Source organism: Apteryx mantelli, chromosome 12 (assembly GCF_036417845.1).
Source record: "Apteryx mantelli isolate bAptMan1 chromosome 12, bAptMan1.hap1, whole genome shotgun sequence".
Taxonomy (NCBI): domain Eukaryota; kingdom Metazoa; phylum Chordata; class Aves; order Apterygiformes; family Apterygidae; genus Apteryx; species Apteryx mantelli.
In genome coordinates this window covers 2,273,581-2,294,488 of record NC_089989.1, presented here as the reverse complement: position 1 = coordinate 2,294,488, position 20,908 = coordinate 2,273,581, and the positions used below count along the sequence as shown (strand labels likewise).

Below are 20,908 nucleotides of genomic sequence, written 5' to 3'. Positions count from 1 at the left end.
TCTATATTCACATGGTGGGAAACTGAGGGGATCTGTTTGTGCACAGAGGGGAACAGACCAATCTGCAGGCATGCAGAGAGGAATGGGGGAGATGTGAAGGTGCATGGCAGGAGTGCTGCTTGTCTGAGGGCACGCAAAGGGAAGTAAAGAGCTTTGACTGTACATGCAGGGAGATTGAGCTGATCTGGAGGCACGTGCAGGGGTGTGTGTGAAGGGAGGAGAATGATGGAGATCAGGGTTCATGTGGGGAATGGAACTGCTCTGATCCTGTAAGGATGGGAACAGAGTTGTACTAAGGCTGTACGTGGGGGAATGGAGCTGATCTGAGGATGTGGAAGGGAATGGAGCTGACATGAGGGTGTATGTACAGAAGCGGATATATCTGGTCTTGGGGGTCTGCCTTATGCTGCTTTTTCTCCCTCTGCCTGGTGTCCAGGTCCCCCTTCCTTCTCCAGCTCTAGCGTCCCCCATTGGGTCCTCTGTGGTATGTCTGGGTGTGGGGGTATGTGGGGTGTCCCTGAGGCAGTGCAGATGTTTTGGTGTGGACAATGTGATGCCACGGAGCCTGTCCATGTGCCCAGATTCCTGGAGGTGTGGGATGGGAGGTGTGGGACCCAACGGGGTGCCTGGCAGGTGAGTGGGGCTGGAGGGGTTTTGCTGTGCAGTTCCAACCTTTTAGCTGTAGGAAAAAGCATACTTGGGAAGGCTTTTGCCTTTTCTGGCCATTCTGCAAGGTATGCTTTGGAGTCTGTGGGGCTGGGGGAGGGCTTTGTGGGCAGCCAAAGGTGGTGATGGTGGCTGCGTGGATGACTTGGAGAGCACGTAGGTGAGGGTGATCTGGTGGTGCTGACGGTGAGGACCTCACATTTGTGATGGCTATGTAGCCACTTTGAGTGCTGAGTTGGACTTGATTACTCTTAAAATAATAAGAAAAAAAGCAGACATTAAAAAAAAGGATTTTTCTTAAGGTAAACCAAGTCTTGGGCCTACTTGTATGTCTTGGGAGGGTGAGGATGGTGATGGCCTGTCCTGGTGATGCTGAGGTTTCTGGCAGTCCCCCCAAGTCCCCGGAGGTATAGAGGGGACTGCCTTTGGGATGCAGGGAGAGGCTGATGGGTGATTGGGCCTGGTGCTTTTGGAGGGTGGGGTGGGATTACAACGGGGGTGTCCTGATGGGACATGCACCAAAAGGGACGTAGAGGTGTCCTGAAGGGCCCAGCAGGCAGATGGCCCTGGGGCCCACCAAAAGGCACACTGAAAGGTCTTCAGATGGACAAGAGGGCCAGTGCAGGGCTCTGGACAAACAGACCAGCAAACAGAGGGGTCTGGGGCATGTGGGAAGGCAGAGGAGGGGCTCTGGGATGCACTGAAGGACAGATGGAGGGATCCTGAGATGGCCAGAGGGGAAATGTGTTGAGGAATCCAGAAGACAAGAGAGTTCTGGGCTGCACTGGAGAGAAAACAAGAGATCCTGAAAGGACCAGAAAGGCACATGGACCATCTTAGTGTGCATCGAAGAAGAAATGAAGGTCCCTAGGTGGGGCAGGCCCTTAAAGGGAAATGGAGATCTTTGGGGTGCACAGGAGGGCAAACAGTGATGTCCTGATGGGACCAGAGGGCAAACAGGGTTCTGTGATAAACTAAAAGGCATGTGGTTGGGTCTTGAGGGGACATGGAGGCAAACAGAAAGCTTAGGGGTGCATGGGATGAAAAACAAAGGGGTCCTGAGGGAACCAGAAGGCACATCAAGTACTCTGGAGTGCATCTAAAAGCACTTCAATTTTAAGAGGTGTTCTAAACTTTTCCCTTTAGTCTGTGAACATTCAGACATTTGGAGACACAGCGCTTCTTTCTCCTTAGTGCCCTGTTCTGACAGTTACACGGAGCTCAACCTTGACAGCAGCTTAAAATAGAATTTAATGAATAGATTAATGAAATTATTCCCAGGTCTGACTGGGGCAAGACACACCCCCTGGCTCTTGAACCAGCCATGGCCCAAGCAAGGGGACTTGCACCCTGAAATCCCCCAGCAGGGAGCACTGGAGGTGAAGGGCTGCCAGCCTCAAACTGGATGGGTTTTACTGTCCACGTGGGTCTGGAGAGAAAGAGGGGCTTTAACTGCAAATCTGTGTTTTTCATACCAAATCCATTTGGCAAAAAGAAGAAGTGATTCACCAGTGAGGCTGGAGGCAGCAATGCTGTGACTGCAGAGAGGTGAAGGTGGCAGCGGTTACTTCCTTGCCTGGCTGCAGCTGGCTTTGGTCCTGTGATTTCACCAGGGCTGCCTGGGGAGAAGCTTGTGCTTGCTCCCGGGAGGAGCGCCTGGGGTGCCTGTCGCTGAGCTACTGGGCCCTGAGTTCTGGGGATGCTCCTTTTGTCTGGTAGATGAATGAGAGGTGGGTTCTTGTCCTTCTTCTTTGGGGAACAATTTCCTGTGATGAGGAAGCAAAGACTAGTGGCTAGCATGGAGGGCCATAAGTCCATTCTGCGTGTCCTGGCATTTCTGGTTAAATTTGACTAGAAGCAAGTCCTGCTGTAGTTCTTTTTTCTCTGTAAAAGTGAAATGATAAAATTGCACTGCCACACGCCCAGCCCGTCACCAGCTAGTTTCTTTTCTCTGCACCCCTCTGAGCTCCTACTGCCACTCCAGAGTGGGCACACCCTGTGGTGGTTGCACTGTTCCTTTTCTTTCTGTCTCTGGAATTTGCAGTAGTTTAAAGTAATTGCCCCTTGGGGATGGGTCAGTTTCCCAATTCCTGGAGCAAACAGCTCTTGTCACGGGCTCTTCCCTGGGCTGCCTGGCCACCGGCAGCCAAGGAGGCCTTTCTGCCCTGCTCCATGGTGTGGGGCATGCTCTGCCCCACTGTGGCTCTTGGTCCCTCTTACCCTGGGGCTTGTTTCTGAGGTGCTGCCCAAGCATCTAACCCCAGCTAGGGGCTTTTGGGAGATTGCAAATAGATTGCTGGGGTGTTACTCTTTAAATTTGGCTTGGGTGTTTCAAGGCTCTCTGTTGAATCCTGACCGATCTGTTGTGGACTTTGGGGTTTTACAGCAGGGAGAACCCCCACTGTAGCCCTGAAGAAGAGGAATACTTGAAGGAGAAAAATTGCTAAGTGTCATACCCTCACCTGAAAGATGTAAATCTCTGGATAAATAACATTATTTTGAAGGAAGGCTGTCAGGCATCATCCTGCTATTATAGCTGGCTTTTAAATTAGTGTTGCTGGGAGTGTGGTGCTTGTGGAGGGTGGGAGTCCGTGGTGCCTGCGCTCTCTTGCACTGGTGGCTGGGCGTGCAAACTCTGTGTTTGGCTTTGGCAGCTCGAACTAGGGGCTTTGGTGCACCCTGGAGCACGTGGCTAAGGCAGGGGTTTGCTGCCTGGTGGTGTGAGATTTCCCTCTACCAATGTCAGTCCAATCTTGGTAGAGAAATGCCAAATTCCCTCCCAGCTGTTTTTTTTTGTGCGTGTTCCCTTCCCCTTCCTGACAAAACTCAAACCTAACAAGGAAGTATACAAGAGGTGGAAGCAGGGGCGGTTGACCCAGGAAGAATATAGAGACACTGTCTGAGCATGCAGGGATGGAGTTAGGAAAGCCAAAGCCCATCTGGAGTTGAATATGTCAAGGGATGTGAAGGGGAACAAGAAGGACTTCAAAAGGAAGACTCAGGAAAATGTGGGCCTGCTGCTGAATGGGGCAGGGGATGGGGTGAGAAGGGACACTGAAAAGGCTGAGGTACTCAAGGGTTTCTTCCCCTCAGTCTTTACTAGTCAGATGGGCCTTCAGGAATCGCAGGGGGCTGAGACCAGTGGGAAAGTCTGGAGCAAGGACAACTTACCCTTGGTGGAGAAGGATCACGTTAGGGAACAAACTGGACATTGGTGGATGGGGGGAAGAGCAGTGGTTGTTGTTCATCTTGACTTTAGTAAGGATTTCGACACCGTCTTCTGTAACATCCTCATAGACAAGCTGATGAAGTACAGGCTAGTTAAGTGGGCAGTGAGGTGGATTGAAAACTAGCTGAAGTGCCTGGCTCAGAGGGTTGTGATCAGAGGTACAAAGTCACTAGAGGTGTACTCCAGGGGTCGATACTGTGGCTAGTACTATTTTAACCTCTTCATTAATGATCTGGACGATGGAACAGAGGGCATTGTCAGCAAGTCTGCAGATGATACAAAACTGGGAGGAGTGGTTGATACACGGAGTGGCTGTGCCACTATTCAGAGGGACCACATTCCCTGAGCGAAGGGAGCAGGACATGAGCAGGGATGGGAGCCAGCTCCATCTGAGAGTCCAGCTGGCTGGGGAGGTCTGTGGTGACGAGGCAGAGCTGAGGTCTGGCCAGGAAGTCAGCCTGCGGGCCAGGGTCCGGGTCTAGATTGTTGGGGCCCAGGGCCAGGCTCAGGCATAGCTGTGAGGCAGCTGAAGCTGGAACTCAGGTGAGGCTTAAACGCTAGAGCCTCAGCTGAAAGCAGCTCCTGGGGCCTGGGGATCAGGCCTGGCTGCGGCCCCCCACAACGCTGTCTGTGAGTCTCTCCCTGCAGTCGCCAGAGGGAAGGGGATGCGCTCAGCTGCGCTGGCTCTAAGTTGGCCCTGAGCCCCGGCACCCAGACCTCCAGGAGTGGGAATGCTCTCAGGGCCCTTATAATTGTGTGAAGTGTTGCTTTGTGTGTTGTGATGTTTTGGGGAACACCTGCAATGGTTTTTGCCAGCTGACCCTGCAGTGAACCCAGTGGTGTGCTGAGACTGGTTAAGCTGGTGGTGCTTGAGCATTCAAGTGGGCTGCACTGATATATGCCGGCCCAACTGACCAGTGTTCCATGCAGTCACGTGGGGACTGTCCGTGTATTGGTGCTCCGTGTCTGCATGGCTAAGTGGGCTGTGTTGAAGCTAGGGGGCATTTGTCTTGACTTCTGTGTACTAGATATTTACATAATCATCCTGCAGCGTTTTAAGAGGTTTTGGCAAATGACAATGGGAAAGCGGAAACCTGAATAAAAGCAAAGAGAAGTGCCAGGAACTTCAGAAAGGGAGAACAATATGAGCAAGGATGATGGTAAGGAAGTGGCACTGCATCAACAGGCATAGAGACAGGTGTCAGAGCTGGATGAAGCTGTTGCCAGCGGGAATGAGACTCCAAAGGAGCAAGCTGAAAACCTGAGCTCACCGCCTGGAAAAAGCCACACTTCCCCAGAAAAACAGGCCAGAGGGCTCCAAGGGGCACCTAGCAGGTGGGAGGAGCATGAATCTTGCCAGCTGTGGGGGCTGGAACAGCAGGAATTACAGAATAAGCATGGCCTCTTTTCCTCCAGAGGGCATCAAGGAGCTGCGTGGAAGAAAGCTCTGCTAAAGAAGCTCCAGAAAGAGTTCAAAAGCCAGAGAAAACTACAGCAGAGGACAGTGTCCCTCCAGAAAACAGAGAGGAAAGTAAAAGCCCCACACAAGGAAAAAGCATTTCAGACATGCCAGTGTCCCATGAAATCCACGGAAGTTGTGTGGATCGCTGTCTTCCAGATCAGCTAGATTAAGGGCAGCTCCTGAGTTAGTTGGGCTTTTTTCAAAACAGATTTTTGTACTACTGAAAACCAGTGGAGCCCTCTTGATAGCCTGTGCATCTGCTGATCTGGGAGAAAACCATAGCTCCTGTGAAAGAGCCCCTTTTTCCTGGCTTAAACTCCCTGATCCTGGAAGTGGTTCTGCATGGGGAGAGCATCAGGCTTTGAAGGCATAGAAGACAGGCCGGTGCCGCTTTAGTCCCTGCTCAGTTAGGCCATAAGAGAGCGGTTTTCCCGCGGTGCCGGCAGGGGCCTAACAGTCGGTGAGGCTCAAGAGCAGGGGCAGAAGAGAGGGTGAAGAGCAAAAGCCAGCAACACCCCCACCCAATATGCGCCCTCCCCAAACAGAGAAGTCTAAGCCTGTTGCCTTCCTGTGCCCCCCGCCAGGAAACAGTCTGCCCTCCCACGCAGCGTGTTCCAGGAGCCACCCGCGTCTCCCTCTTCAAACAGAGGCAGGAGCAAGCAGCATTAGCAGAACAGCAGGCTGTGCTGGAGAAAAGCGCCCGGCCTCGGGAAAAGGTACAGGATGCCTTCGACAGCCCTCTGAAAAAGGGGCATTTCCCACCTCCAGGGTGGCAGAGCCTTGCAGGCAGCCAGGGCCCAGGCAGACTGCTGCCTCTGAGGAGCAGCGCCCAAGCTGGCCCACTCCTTCCTAGGAGGGACATGGCTGCAGCCAGAAGCCGGGCCCAGAAGGAGCCAGGGGCCACAGTGAGGGCAGCTGGGGGGGTTGCAACCTCTGCCTGCGGTGCCTGCCCTCGACCTGGAAACCAGCTCTCCGGGGCAGCTGGCTTGAACCACTTGCACCCAGATGGGCTGGGCACAGAGCTCCAGGGGCCCAGCTACTGTAGCCCATTGTATCAGCTCCTTTCATAGCCTGAGCATGGCTATACAAGGACTAGGTGCCTCCCCTGTGAGGGGGCCCCGTTCGCTCCTCCTTCCTGAAACCATTTGTTCTTCTTGCCCTTGCAAAACAGATCCGAATTTTAAAGAAGCCACTCCACCCTGACCAGCGCTGTTGCCCAGACACAGGCATGCCACCCGAAAAGTGAGTGTGCACAGGCATGCGAGCTCCAAGCCAGGGCCTGGGATGGTGGAGCATGATCCCCCTGGAGGTGCTGGCACCCCAAATCCCTCAGCTCCAGGGCATGGCATACGACAGTGCCTGATTTCTGCTGGTGTGGGTGTGCAGGGGCTGGGGGGGGAAGAAGCTCCGGGGGGCCCAGGGGAGCGGGAGAGGGACTTTGCTACTCCTCTTGCAGGCATCTGTTGCCATGAGCAAAGCAGAACATGCAGCTCACGGCATCCTACAAAGTTCTTCGGGACAGCTGGAAGGAAAAAGTGGAGCAAAACTGCCAGAGGCTGAAGCAGGAGGAGGAGGATCGCCGGTAAAGAGCTCCCAACCCAGGCAGAGTCCCCGCTCCTGCAAAGCCCTTCGTGCCATGGCCTGGGGGAAAGAGGGTCTTTTCCTGCCCCCTGCCCCAGGTCACACAAGTGGCTTTGGAGCTTGGCCTGGGCCTGGCCTGGGCCTGGGTCAAGCATCCCTTCCACTGAAACGGGGTGGGGGGCTGGGATGCGCCATCGGATTTCCAGAAGGCACCTAAATGTCACGAGTGGCTCAGCATCTTTCTCCTGAACCCCTCAGGGCTTTGGTGATGTGCAGCCTCCAGAACAAAGAGCAGTGGGACCACAGGCTGGGCAGCTACAAGAGAAATGTGTTTTTCCCACGGAAATAAACTGCCTTTCCGAGTTGGTGTGAGCCTTTTCTTGGTGGGCCGTGAACCTGCAAGGGGCAGCAGGGCAGCTTTGGAGGGGCGGGAAGGGGGCACATGGGAGCAAGGAGAGCAGGTAGCCCCCATCCCGGGAGGCTCTTGCTCTGGGCCATGCCCTAATGGGGCCTTTTAGGGACTGCCTTGCTGGTCAAGAGGTGAGGGGAAGGTTTGGGGGGGGAGAGGTGATGACTCAGCTGCCTGAATGCTGCCAAAGCTCTGCCTTGTGCTCTGAGTCTTTTGCTCACCATGTCCCAGCCCAAAACAGCGGGGTCTCTCCTCTGGACCAGCCCTGGCAAACGGTGGCCACTCCCTGGCATGGGCTGGAGCCAGCTTCCCCCGGTGCAAAGGCTGAACGGGCTCGGAAACTGGCCAGACCCCAGGGATGGAACCTCTGGGGCCGAGAGCCAGCGCGGGAGTGCAGCAGCTCTTACCAGTGCCATCTGTTGCCTGGCTGTTTGGTGGGTCCCTCTTCTTTCCCATTCTCCTCTGCCCCTTCCCTCACGCACCTTCCTTTATTCCTGCCTCGCCAGCCTCTCTGCTTCCTAGGCCTGACGCCTCGCTCTGCTTGCACTCCTGCTTTGCGGTGGAGCCGGGGCTTTTGCCTTCTCATACTCCTTGGAAAAGGCAAAGCCGAACTCTCCAAGCGAGGTCTGCTGGCCTTGTGCATAGGCAACGAGAGGGTTGTGCCCTCCTCAGGGGGCCCCCAACGCTCAGTTTGTCCCTGAGGGAGCTTTCAAGAAGTAGCCTTACGCTCAGTGTATTGACCGCAGAAAGGGAACAAGTAAGGCCGTTGGAAAGGCCCTTCAACCCAGCCGTTTCTGAGATAACGCTGGGCACAGCGGCACTGCTTTCTGCTCCCCGGGGCAATCCTTGAGCAAGCCCAGGAGGGCTCCCGCAGGGAAAGCACGTGCCTGCGCTGCAGAAACTCATCCCCCCATCTACAGCCAAAAGCAAAGTCGGCACGCCTGTGAGGGAAGCCCTCTGCAGCCTGGCAGCTCTTCCCTGGTGGCAGCTTCCTCGGCTCAAAACAAGATCATTCCCAGCTACAGAAAACCATAGCGTGGGGACGACATGGTCCAAATCCTGCCCTGAAACATGCCATTTCATACGCAGTGTAAAACAAGTCTTCTTACATTCCTCATGGCAAATTTGAAGATGTTTTCCATCCCTTCTAACTGAGGTTGTTGTTTTCACCGGTACGTTGCTATTGGTACAGCGGTATTTGCTGTGCGAGTGGAGGGGCTGGGTCGGTGCTTGGCCATCCCGGTGAGGGAGGAAGCTGTAGAGGACGGAGCCCAGCACAACCCTCTGGAAGGCAGCTGCTGGCTGCTACACAAGTGGGCAGCTCCTGTGAACCAGAGCCCCTCTTTCCTGGCTTCAACTCCCTGATCCTGGAAGTGGCTCTGCATGGGGAGAGCGTGAGCAGAAGCTCAGCCAAGGCACAAAATCGGCCCTGCTGAACTCAGCTGCAGACTTGGGCCTTCTGTTAAAGAAGAGTCTGGGGTTTCTGGTCCTTTGGGCCTTGGTCATTGACAAAGAGCTTTTAGTGACCCACAGGTTGCAAGCAGACCCTCCGCGGTATGGTAGAAAAGCTGTCGCAGACAGTTTTTCCTTCCCCAATCCATACTTCATTTCCAAGGGAGTGGCAAGACTTGAGGCAGACTTTCTCTCTCAGATGTGACATTGCTGTGGGCGTTGTTTAAAAACCGCGGAGTATTAACAGGCTCGAAACTTTCATGAGCAGTAGCTTCTTAACCTCATCTTGTCACTTTGCAGACACAGGGACTGCTGTCTGGGCCGTCTCTGGTGCGGTCGTGTGTGTGTGTGTGTGTGTGCGCACGCGCACGTGCACGTTATTTGAGCATGTGGGTAGCTTGGGCATTAACTGTCCTGTGACACGAGCCTTTCCTTGCAGTAGAGCTGGCTTCCATTCCAACCGTGACAAGCTTGCGTCTGCTTATCCACTGAGGTCTGCGTTTATGTGCTCCTTGCACAGACGTTTGGGGAAAAGGCCAGACAGGATGACTGGGGTGTGACCGACAAAGGAGAAGCTCTCTCCCTCGGGGCGCGTGTGCTGCTTCCAGGCACTGGGGGGGCACCCCAGGCAGTTTCAGGTGGGGAGTTTCTCTGGCTTTTCCACAAAGGGCAAGGAGGTGGGATGGCCTAAAATCCCTTCCCCAGGGTGCTACTGCGAGGATGCCTGCAGCGCTTTGTGTGGCTCCGGAGGAAACAAACACCATGCAATGCCCTCATCTTGCTCTCGAAAACAAGTCCATTCCTTCCCCCGCTCTTTCCCCACCTCTTGCAGGCACTTGCAGGCATGAGAGCACCATGGACAAGAGAGCAGGAAACCCAAGAAGAACCGTATCCTCAAGGTTCTCCAGGACGTCCCAGACCTGACAAGCTTGGGCTGCAGGAGATGCCAAACAGCAGGCAACTGAAACGGCTGGAGGACTTCCTTCTAAACAAGGTAACCTTCACTCCTGGAGAAGGACATTCAGGTCAAGGCTGAGTCTTAGGGTGGAATTCTACAGGTGACTTCCCTAGGCACAAATTCCTCTTCCGATGTCAAGGTGAGGGGAATGGATTTGGAAACTTGACCACACGAGGTCTGCCTCAAGGCTCTTCCTCTCGGGATTTGCAGGCATGACCTCCTGCCCTGGCGAGCAGACGTGATATCCAGGTGACCCCACCAAGAATGTCTCTCTCCCTTGCTGTTGGCGGATGATTGGGCAGCAAAGTTGACTTGCCCTGAGAAGTGCGTGTCCACAATTCAGAGCAGTTGCACAGCCAGTGCAAACAGGGGAAGGAGACTTCCACGTCTGCAGCTGGGACCCTGCACTGCGATAGCACTCTGTGATACACGTGAAACAAAATCCTGTCCTTTTTGCTGAGGAAATGCAGAACGGACGTTTGGGCAGTGACTAAACATTGCGTGAGCAGGTGTGTCTTCTGCGCTGTCCGCATATGGCCTGGCGCAGAGCCAGCTTCTGCTCTTACAGACACACAGAACATTTTTCTCCAGAGCTGGTACTCAAGCCAGTTTGTTAGGAACCCAGCCTGCCTCCCATGCTGCTGCAGCTCAGACAGTTTGTCTTGGGCTCCAAAGCTTGTAGCAACCTTGAAGAGAGCATTCAGCTTCCACTTCTGGAAGTATGAGTTAATCGTAGCATGAAACACAAGTGCGTGTTCAGGCCTTGGAGCAGCCTTGGCCGTAATGCTAGGGTTTCATGAGGCTGCCAAGTTCTCTCCAGTGTGTCACTCTTTCAAGCTCTCCTTGGGACAGGGAGAGAGTCATGTTTGGGTCATCGCTTGGCTACCCGTTGGAGTCTGTGGGCATTTTGGGATTGAAGGGTCACATGGCTGGGATACAGCGAAGGCTCTGCTTTGCAGCTCTCACTTCCTTGGGAGGGACGTGGCGGCGCAAGGGTGCTGGGGACCCGGTGCCTCCAGCTTTGGGCTGCGGGGCTCTCATGTGAATTCTGCATGATCCGTTGCGGCCTTTGGTGGCGAAAACACCTGTTGCAGCCATGGAGAATGGGGAGATGTGAAGGAGAGAAGTCATCAGCTCTCGAACCCTCACCTCAACCATGGAAAACTCCAGGCAAATAAAGCACCATTATTTTGAAAGCAAACGTCACCTGGCTGTTGCATTTGGCTTTCAAAGTAACCTTGCTTGGAGAGCTTCCTTTGCGGAGCAGATGGGGTCTCTAGAGGCTGTGCAGAGCTCTGGGCTCTGTTGCCCTGCTGCTTGGCCAGGCAAATCCTGTGCTGTTTGGGCACGGGCAGTTTGGGCCCTCGGTGTGTGCCACGTGGAGCCCAGGGGCTCTCCCGCTCTGACGGAGGGAGGGGACGCTGCTGGCCAGGCCACTGTGCTCAGTCTCCCCTGCTGCCTAAGGGCCATTGCTAGCATGGCAGGCAATTTTCTTGCTGCAGCCAGAGTGTCTTGGTGGCCTTGCAGCTCCTGGCCTCAGCCACTTCAGCTGAGCCCAGCGCAGGCAAGGGGATGGCCCTGCACCCTTCCTCGGGCATGGAGTGGCAGAAGCAGTCATCCCTTTTCCAGGCAGAATCCTACCAACACCTCCAGGCTCTCCCACTGTGGTGAGACCAAGGTCAGATGCAGAAAGATCCCCTGGCACCTCCAAAGGCGATGGGACGTTTGCAACAGGGACCGACCCCACCGCAGGACCTTTCCACCAAACTCGGCCCTGCTTCCCCTCAAACGCACTGCACACCTCCTGAGACAAAAGCCACGCAGCTCCAGGGACTGCGTATGGTAGCCGCTGGTACAAAACAAACTCTAGAGCTGCGTGGGTCAGTCTCAACCAGCATTTCCCAGGGCCAGGAAGGAGCAGCACCCCCCCAGAACACCAGCACCACTGCAACGAGAAGCACCCCCTTGAATTTGCAGCAGTCCCCAAAACCTGAGACACCCCTGAAACACAGAAACGCTCCCTAAAACAGGCAACACTCCTGCACCTGCCAGCATCCCCCAAAACCAGCAACACCCCCAAGCCCACAAACACACCCAAAATCCAGCAGCACTCCCCCAAAAGGGCTGCACACACCAGCCCTGCCCCGGCCTGCCACATCCCAACCCGCCACCCGGCCTCGGCCACGGCGCAGCCTCCCCGACCCCCGTGGGCAGCGGCAGCACAGGCCCGGGCCCAGCGCCGCCGCCGCCGCCGGGTCGGGCGGCAGGGACGCGCCGCGCCAAGGGGCAGGGGCCGGGAGCGCTGCCCGGGGCCGGGAGCGCTGCCCGGGGCCGGCCGGGCCGGTGCCCGGGGGCCGGGACCTCTCCCTCACTGCTGCCGCGCTACGGCAAGCCGCGAGGGCCATGGCGCGCGGGCGGTGGGCGTGGCCTGCGTTGCCGGGAGACGGGCGGCAGCTGCAGCCTGCGACCCGCCGCCTCGGGTCGGGCCCAGGGTGCTGGGGAAAGCCCTGGGGACACTCTGTGTGAAGGGCCATGCAGCTCCAGGCACTGTTCTTTTCCCTGGCATGTCCTTGCAGAGGGTAGGGTAGCATAGGTGTAAGCATTTCTTCCCCCTTCCTCAGTGTTTTCTGGTCCAGCAGGGCAGTTGGTGCTTTACAGCAAGGACAAAGTGCATGGGTATGCTCTGCACTGCCACGGGCTGCTGCAAAGAGTGGCTGTCCTGCCATATTCAGGATGACCCTGATTTCTTCAGGACTTTTGCCCTTTAGTCTTTACAAAGAAAAGACACCCACACTTATTGAAGAAATGGGCCTCTTTCTTTGGGGCAAGCACAGCAAAGAGGTGCTACCCCACAGCATTGCTGTGGTAGCATAGCCATGGGGACGGGAGGTGCCTGAGGAGGGGAGCAGTCCTGAGGGCAGGGGGAGATGCCAGGGATGACTCAGGCTTTCCAGCACACTCAGATGGCCTGTCAGAGTCCAGAACTCTCTGACCAGGTTCTTTTAGGTATTCCACACACAGAGAGCACAGTGCTCCTAGGTTAAATCTTGATGTTGACTTTTCTCCTCTCAGGATCAAGATGGTCTGAGTTGCCAGGGAACAGACTGAGGGGCTGGTGCCATTCTCCAAGCCTTGAAGGACTGTGACAGAAAGAGAGCAGAGATCAAACCCCTGTACCTGCAGAGCCCCTGGCCTCCCCTCCAGACAGGGCCAGTCCCACCCAGCTCTTTCCAGGGTCAGGAGGGAGCAGGGGGGACAAATGGATCAGCTGGAAATTCCTGGTCAGGAATGCCCAAATGTCCCTGCAGTACCCTCCCACCCCCACCCACCCCTGGGAGCAGAACCCCCTCCAACTGGAGCTCATTGCTGGGTCTTTCCTCCTCCCCGCCAGCCCCAGCTGACACCCTGCTGCCTTCACTCACTCTTGCAGGTGTGCCGCAGGTTCTCCTCACTCATGGCCTTCATGTGTTGCCCAGCAAGCCCTAGGCACACACAGCCCTTCACAAATCCTGCTCCCAATTCACCGTGCCCCAGCACAGCTCCCCCCTGGCCCTGCTGGCCTGGCCATGCACCGTCCTCCCTTTGGGCAGAGCTGACCCCGGGGTGGTCCCCAAGGCACGGCACCCAAGGAGGGTGTGTGGAACTGAACAAGACTTCCCCCAGCCCCACACAAGCAGCCAGGGATGAGAGAGGGTGACGTGGAGTCCCCAGGCACCCAAGGCCTGCATCAGGCTCTCGGGGCTCCAGCAGCCACGGGGCTGGTTCTTGCTGCCAGTGCAGCAGCTGGAACTGGGGTCAAGCTGCCCCTGCACAGAGGGAGGCCCCAGGAGGGCTTGTGGCTCACCAATGAACCTCACAGCTGCCTCTTGCAAGGGCTCCTGGGAGCTCCTCAAGTATGGCAGGCTCTGGTGCAGGTAGTCCTCTGCTCTACTCCTGTTCCTCACCAGCTGGAGAGAGCACAAGGGCACAGGCTTGGTGCAGACCCTCCCCACTCAGCCAGGCCAGGCCCTCCTCCCAGCACCAGCCTCCCCTTCCTTCCCCTGCCAGGGCCTTCAGCACTCCCAGACAGGAGCCCTGTGGCACCAAGCTTTGGAGGCAGTGGAGAACAGCATGCTTCCCCAGGGATGCTGGGGTGCCATCCTGCTGCCAGGGTCTACTTCAGCATCCCGGGGTGAGAAAGGGGAGACGAGCCTAGAGAAGAGCCTGCCAGGGCAGTGTGTTTGAGGAAAGGGAGCGTGTGTGCAACTGCAGGCAGTGGGCTCTGGGCTGCAGCAGTGGGTAGGCACACAGCTTTCCATCCCACACACTGGGCATGGGGCAGACCTTATCTGTGCGAGATCCTGGAGGCTTTGGGGCTGTCCTTACCAGGCACTCGTCAATCATCTATGTCTGCGCTATCTCAATGAGGTACCTGAGCTTCTTCCACTTCAGGAGCCCTGCAGCACTGAGCAAGGCTTCCTGAGAGGCCTGCAGAGGAGCAGAGACAGAGAGATGGCACCAGAGCCCGGGGCAGGAGACCCTGTGTCCCCCTCATCCTGGCAAGGCTCGGAGCCTTTCCTGGCCCCAAATGGGAAGACGCAGCTGGGGACCGAGTCTGCCACTGGGTTCCACACCCTGAGCAGGGACGTGGGGCAGCCACCATCTCAGGAATGCCCTGAAGCAGATAGGGACTTGAGTGCTTAAGCCTTTGTGGCTGTGGACTGCTGCTGAGCCCTGTTGGACCAGGTGTGGGAAATGTCCCTGCCCAGGTTCTTGGCCCCTGCTAGCTCTGGGTCTGCAGGGACTGTTCTAATGGGCTGCAGTGGCAGAGGGCTGTGTGGAGGGAGCGGGGCAGGGAAGGGAGCCGAGCTCTGCATCTGTCTGTGCAGGAGAAGGCATGGCAGGAGGTTGAAGGCAGTGGTGGGCCTGGTGCAGACAGGGAAGGGGGCTCTGCGCTGTCCTCAGGGGCCCAGGAGGTTGGGCCTCAAGGCGATGTACTTTCAAAGGGTCCAATTGCCAGCAGCCTTTGCCCCGATGCTCAGCCCCACCCAAGGAGTGTCAGCACCACCCTCCCCAAATGACCAGTCAGGTTAGAAATCCACACCTGGGTCATGCTCAGCATCCGATCATGCAAATGGAAGAAGAGCAGGAGCAGGCTCCTCTCCACTTGCTTCTTCATCTGTTGCTTTTCAGTGCCCACCGCAACCTCCATCATGTCTTGGAAGAGATGGATAGAGAGCTCTTGCACAAAGCTGGACTCCTGGTGGGAAGGAAGAGGGGCGGATGTCAGCCTGGGCTGCTCCAAGCCCATGGTGAGCAAGGGGAACAGCATGGGTGATGTGGAGACAAATGTCTCTGGCTCTCTGCACCAAGGAACAGTGGTCCAGATCTGCAGCCAGTGCAAAATAGCCCCAGACCATGAAGTACAATGAGGCAGGTTTCTATAACATGCTGCAGCCAGGGAGAGCAGAGCTGTGGGAGACATCTGTGCCTGGAGCAGCCCCTCTGGCCCTGGCCACGCTCCCACCAGTCATCCCCCACTGAGTCACAGAGGAGCTCCCCCAGGGGATGCACTGAGGAGGAGACTGTGCTGGCCCTCCGCATTGGCTCCTGGGTACTTGCCACCCACTCAAGCTCTCACCTGCCTGCCCCAGTGAGTGGTGAGAGCATGTGGCCATGCCTGGCAGTGGTGCCCAGCAGAGCTGTCCGGGCTTGCAGAGCAAGCTTTGGCCTTCAGAGGGTTGGAGCGTGGGCTGGGCAGGCAGCACCCAGCACAGCTGCTGGGATCGCATGGGGATGGGAACCAGAGAGGGAGAAGCCATGGTGGGCTGCAAAGGGCTGAGGGAAAGGTGGCATTACGGAGTGTGCTTTTGCAAGGCTTGGCACGAGCATGGGTTGCGCCAGCATGAGGCCTCGTCCTACTGCTACTGTCCCTCAGCCCGGCGGGAGGACTGAGCTGGGGACAGGTCCGTCATGGAGGGAGCCAGGAGTTTTGGGGCTGTCCTGCAGCAGCAGGACAAGTTTCTCTTGGCTCTCCTTTCGTGTGTGTGTGTGTGTGTGTGTGTGTGTGTGTGTTCCTTTATTTCCATCAGTATCCTCAGGCAGAAGAGGGTGAAAGAAAAGCAGAGGCAGCCATGAGGCATGGCCTCTCCCTCACTCTCAGGCCTGCTCTGGGCTTTCTGATGCCTCGGCCCCAGGCCACAGCAAGCACTTTAGGGAGTAAGCATGATATAGAGCAGCTGAGCGCAGAGACGGGGCTGCTTTGACACAGTCCTGCTGCTCAGGACAGGGCAATGGTCTGAGAACCGCAGAGCAAAATGTTTCCTTGCAGAGCACAGGGCTCATGGGAGGCACAAATTCACATGCCAGTGGGCACACGCAGAGAGGGACACACCACACTGGGGCCACTCTGACAGAACCTCAGGCTCTCCCGCCGGCCTTATGTCATCAAAGAGTGGCTGGAGCTTCTCAGCCAGCTGCAGAGTGATGGGGCTGGTCGTCTGCCTGTCCATGAGACAGAGCACCTTGCTGAGGACAGGCAGGGCCTTTGCACTGAGGATGCTGTCAGCAGCCTGCAGTTGCTCCATGATGTCTGGCAGCAGGACCTGCATTTCTCTTGCCTGCATAAAACACACAACACACACAACTTCCTTTTGGAAAGCAATGAGTGATTATTGCATTGGCCAAAAACCACTCCACTTAAACCCCAGCCTCCCCTCTGGCTTCCTGGCAGGTAGCGCGGAAATTACTGCAGCAACCTCCTGGCCGGCAGCACTTACAGGCACAGGCACAGGCACAGGGAGATGGGGGAGCAGGGCGCAGAGAGAGAGGAAGGGACAGCACGGGCTCCTCACCATCTGATCAGTAGCCTCCTTCTTTCCCACACCTGAACGGCCACTTGGGTTGTCCCCGGGGCAGCAGGGGAGCTGGGAGCAGCTAGCAGAGCTCCCGATGCCCAAAAAGTCCAAACCACTGCGTTACCCACTGCCCCCTGCCCAACCCCAGGCTGCTGGCACGGCTCTCCTGGCTGCCCCCTGCTCACCATCTCGGGTCTCTTGGACAGTGTGAGGAGGCCTCTGAGCTCCAGGCTGCGCATCCCCAGGTACTGACTCCGCAGATACATTGGGAAGAGGTCCAGGACACAGGCAACCTCTTGCTAAGGTCTATGCAGACCAGCAGCTGAAACACTCACAGCAGGGAGAGACTGGCAGAGCTGGCAGGACTCCCCGCATCGTGCAGTGCTCAGGGGGTACCAGACAAAGACTGAGCTGGAGGCAGCAGTAATTGCGCAGAGCCCTCACGGCCCCACTCCCTGCCCTGTTTCGCATGGCACAGCGCACTGATCACTCACCCGCACATCCTGGCCTCCCAACAACCATCTGCAGCCACTTGTTCTCAAGCCTTTGAGGAGCGATTGAATAGAGAGAATGGGCACCAAGGAGGCATGAAATACAGGTGGTGACAAGTGCTACCCCAGCAGAACTAGGCCAAGGCCAAGGGTATGAATAGGAGCCCACCCACTGCCCCAGCTCCACTGACTGGCACCCACCCAGCAGCTGCGGGTACAAGAGAGCAGAGTGGTCAGAGGCACCTGAGAGAGGCATCGCTTGCCATCAGGCTCACCTCGATGAAGAAAGCCATAGTGACGCTCTCCCAGGCGCAGTTCTCCCCGCTGAGCAGTGCTGCCAGATGGTGGAAGATGGAGGAACGCAGGGGTCGTGGGGTCTTCGTCATCTCTTTGGCTGGGGGGAGAAGGCACTGTCAGACCTGAGCTGGGCAAACAAACCGCTTCTGGGTTTGCACTGCCGAGTCTAGCCATTATCCCATGGGCCAGGACATTCAGGGCAAGGCCACACGCACGCTCAGCTCCAACAGCATTTGCTCTTGGGGGAGTGAACTCTCACCACCACACCTTGCCATCAGAAAGCCGGTGTCCACCATCATTAGGCTCATTTTGGTGGGAGGCCAGAAAAATACCCTTCTGACCATGAAGTCTGGCCCTCTGACACATCCACCTTTCCTGGGGGGCTGCCCTTGGTGGCACTGCCTGCAGACAGACCCTGGTGCTCTCTGTGGTGTGAGCCCAGGCCCCATGGCAGGGGCCTCCAGGGCTTCGGGCGGTGACTGCTCCTGTGCATCACCCTGTCTCGTGCCTGATAACACTGGCTCTCCCCCAGCTTCTCTCAGAGCTGGGCAGCAGCAGAGCGGGAGCTCCCATTGCTGTTCTACTCTGTGACCTCCCGGCTGCAGTCCCCGTCTTTGAGAACTGGGGACCCTCCTGTCACCCACAAGGAAGGGGACTGTGTGGGGCACCCCGTCTCCAAGGGAGAAATGCTGGGAGAGAGTGGCGAGAAGGGGGCTTTCACCTGGCCAGTAAAGATACTTGCCTGAGGTGGGTCTCATGGTTGAGGAGGGCATCCCAGCCACCCTTTCTCTTGATGAAAAGCACCTGGCTCTCAAAGCCAGCACAGCACAGCAGTGCTTTCATGGCCTATACTGCGGACCTGCATGTGGAAAAAAGCCCAGGTCACACCAGGAACCCCAGCCCTGGCTCCAGCTCTATGGGAGAGACAGGAGGATGGGGACGGAGCACCTGATGGGGCTGGTGGGAACGGACTGATCCTGTTGGCTTTCCCTCCAGAAGATATTAACCTCCTGCAGTGTCAGCTCCGTGAAGGACACTTGGGAAAGTAGTGCTAGGAAGACCTGGGGGAAAATCTTCTTCACCTCCCGTGGGGAGATGGGCTGACGGAAGATCTCATGAAGTGCCGTGGCTGCCTGCAGAAAACACCCCGAGACCATGCTCGCTGCTGAGACGTCCCTGTCACAGAGCCTGAGCTGGGGGGATGAGGCTCAGGCATGGCCCTGGGCCATGGGAGACACAGATGAGGCTCCCTGCCTGGCTGCTTGGCCAGGACCAAATCACAGAGGCTTTTTGGTTCAGCTCCTGTTTGTGAGGTGCCTGAGGACTGGAAGAAAGCCAATGTCACCCCAGTCTTCAAAAAGGGCAAGAAGGAGGACCCAGGGAACTACAGGCCAGTCAGCCTCACCTGCATCCCTGGAAAGGTGATGGAACAGCTCATCCTGGAGGCCATTTCCAAGCATGTGGAGGAAAAGAAGGTGATCAGGAGTAGTCAGCATGGCTTCACCAAGGGGAAATCATGCCTAACCAACCTGATAGCCTTCTATGATGGAATGACTGGCTGGGTAGATGAGGGGAGAGCAGTGGATGTTTTCTACCTTGACTTCAGCAAGGCTTTTGACACTGTCTCCCATAGCATCCTCATAGACAAGCTCAGGAAGTGTGGGTTAGATGAGTGGACAGTGATGTGGCTTGAGAACTGGCTGAATGGCAGAGCTCAGAGGGTTGTGATCAGTGGCGCAGAGTCTAGTTGGAGGCCTGTAGCTAGCGGTGTCCCCCAGGGGTCAGTACTGGGTCGAGTCTTGTTCAACTTCTTCATCAACGACCTGGATGAAGGGACAGAGTGCACCCTCAGCAAGTTTGCTGACGATACAAAACTGGGAGGAGTGGCTGATACGCCAGAGGGCTGTGCTGCCATTCAGAGAGCCCTGGACAGGCTGGAGAGGTGGGCAGAGAGGAACCTCATGAAGTTCAACAAAGGCAAGTGCAGGGTCCTGCACCTGGGGAAGAATAACACCATGCCCCAGTACAGGTTGGGGGTTGACCTGCTGGAAAGCAGCTCTGCGGAGAAGGACCTGGGAGTGCTGGTGGACACCAAGTTAAGCATGAGGCAGCAATGTGGCCTTGTGGCCAAGAAGGCCAATGGTATCCTGGGGTGCATCAGGAAGAGTGTTGCCAGCAGGTCGAGGGAGGTGATTCTCCCCCTCTACTCAGCCCTGCTGAGGCCACATCTGGAGTACTGCATCCAGTTCTGGGCTCCCCAGTACAAGAGGGATGTGGCACTACTGCAGCAAGTCCAGCGAAGGGCTACAAAGATGATTAGGGGACTGGAGCATCTCTCTTATGAGGAAAGGCTGAGAGAGCTGGACCTGTTTAGCCTGGAGAAGAGAAGGCTGAGAGGAGATCTTATCAATGTGTACAAGTATCTGAAGGGAGGGTGTCGAGAGGATGGGACCAGACTCTTTTCAGTGGTGCCAAGCGACAGGACGCGAGGCAACGGGCACAAACTGAAACATAGACGCTTCCATCTGAACATGAGGAAAAACTTTTTCACTGTGAGGGTGACAGAGCACTGGAACAGGTTGCCCAGAGAGGTTGTGGAGTCTCCTTCTCTGGAGGTGTTCAAACCCCGCCTGGACGCGATCCTGTGCAAGGTGCTCCAGGTGACCCTGCTTGAGCAGGGGGGTTGGACTAGATGATCTCCAGAGGTCCCTTCCAACCTCAGCGATTCTGTGATTCTGTGATTCTGCGTGATGTGGGCACCGTGAGTCCTCCTGGGGCAGCGTGAACCTCAGCAGGACTCATGTAACCTGCAGGCCATCTTGACTTCCCTGTGCCAGTCCTTGCAGCCTGTCTGGGCTGTGTGGTGGCCCTGCCTTGGCCCCTAACCAAGCCATAATCCTAATGCTGCCCCAAACCCAGGTTTCCAGTTTTCCAAGAGCGGCAGGGGGCTGTAGGGCTGGAGAAGGGTGGAGAGTCCCCAGTAGGCTCAGGGTTTGTGCCTGTGTGCCCCACAGGAGGTAAGGCTTGAGGCAGACAGGGAAGGGGAGAGGGGGGCCCTGCCTCTATCCCAGAGAGGTGAGCGCAGCCCCGGGGTGAGTGAGGCCTCATCCACTAACTCACAGCCAGGGAAAGAATGCGCGGGTTGTTCTTGGTGAAGGTGGAGGTCTTGGGCAGTGATGGGTTCCTCAGCACGCGTAGCAGCTCCTGCAGCACCTTCTCTGTAGTGTCGTTCTTGGAAACCATTACCTTCCACATGGCCACAGCAATGCTGCAGGCCCAGAGTGCTCTGTCAGCAGGGCCACCTTGGCCGGCAGCCCTTCCAAAGCCCGTTCCCCCCTTGCCACAAGCAGGCCCTGCAGATGGCCCACCTGAAATCCCTTGTGGGGCAGGGAGGGTGCATGGCAGCTGGGCTCTGAGGCTGAAGGCAGGGACACTTGGTCACCTCTGGCTGCTGCAGGCCTGGCTGGCACACCAGGGCTGGGAAATGTGAGTGATGGAGTGCCCACCCTCCCTCCTCAGAGGGGTCC

The 20,908-nt window shown here is 56.7% G+C and overlaps 1 long non-coding RNA gene across 1 annotated transcript; it reads left to right on the top strand.

The window, feature by feature from the left end:
* Window positions 1-5,593: 5,593 nt before the first annotated feature.
* LOC106495127 (uncharacterized) lies at window positions 5,594-7,291 on the top strand. Its single transcript, XR_001294403.2, has 3 exons — window positions 5,594-6,073; window positions 6,529-6,599; window positions 6,814-7,291. It is a non-coding gene; the product is annotated as an uncharacterized lncRNA (long non-coding RNA).
* Window positions 7,292-20,908: the final 13,617 nt, after the last annotated feature.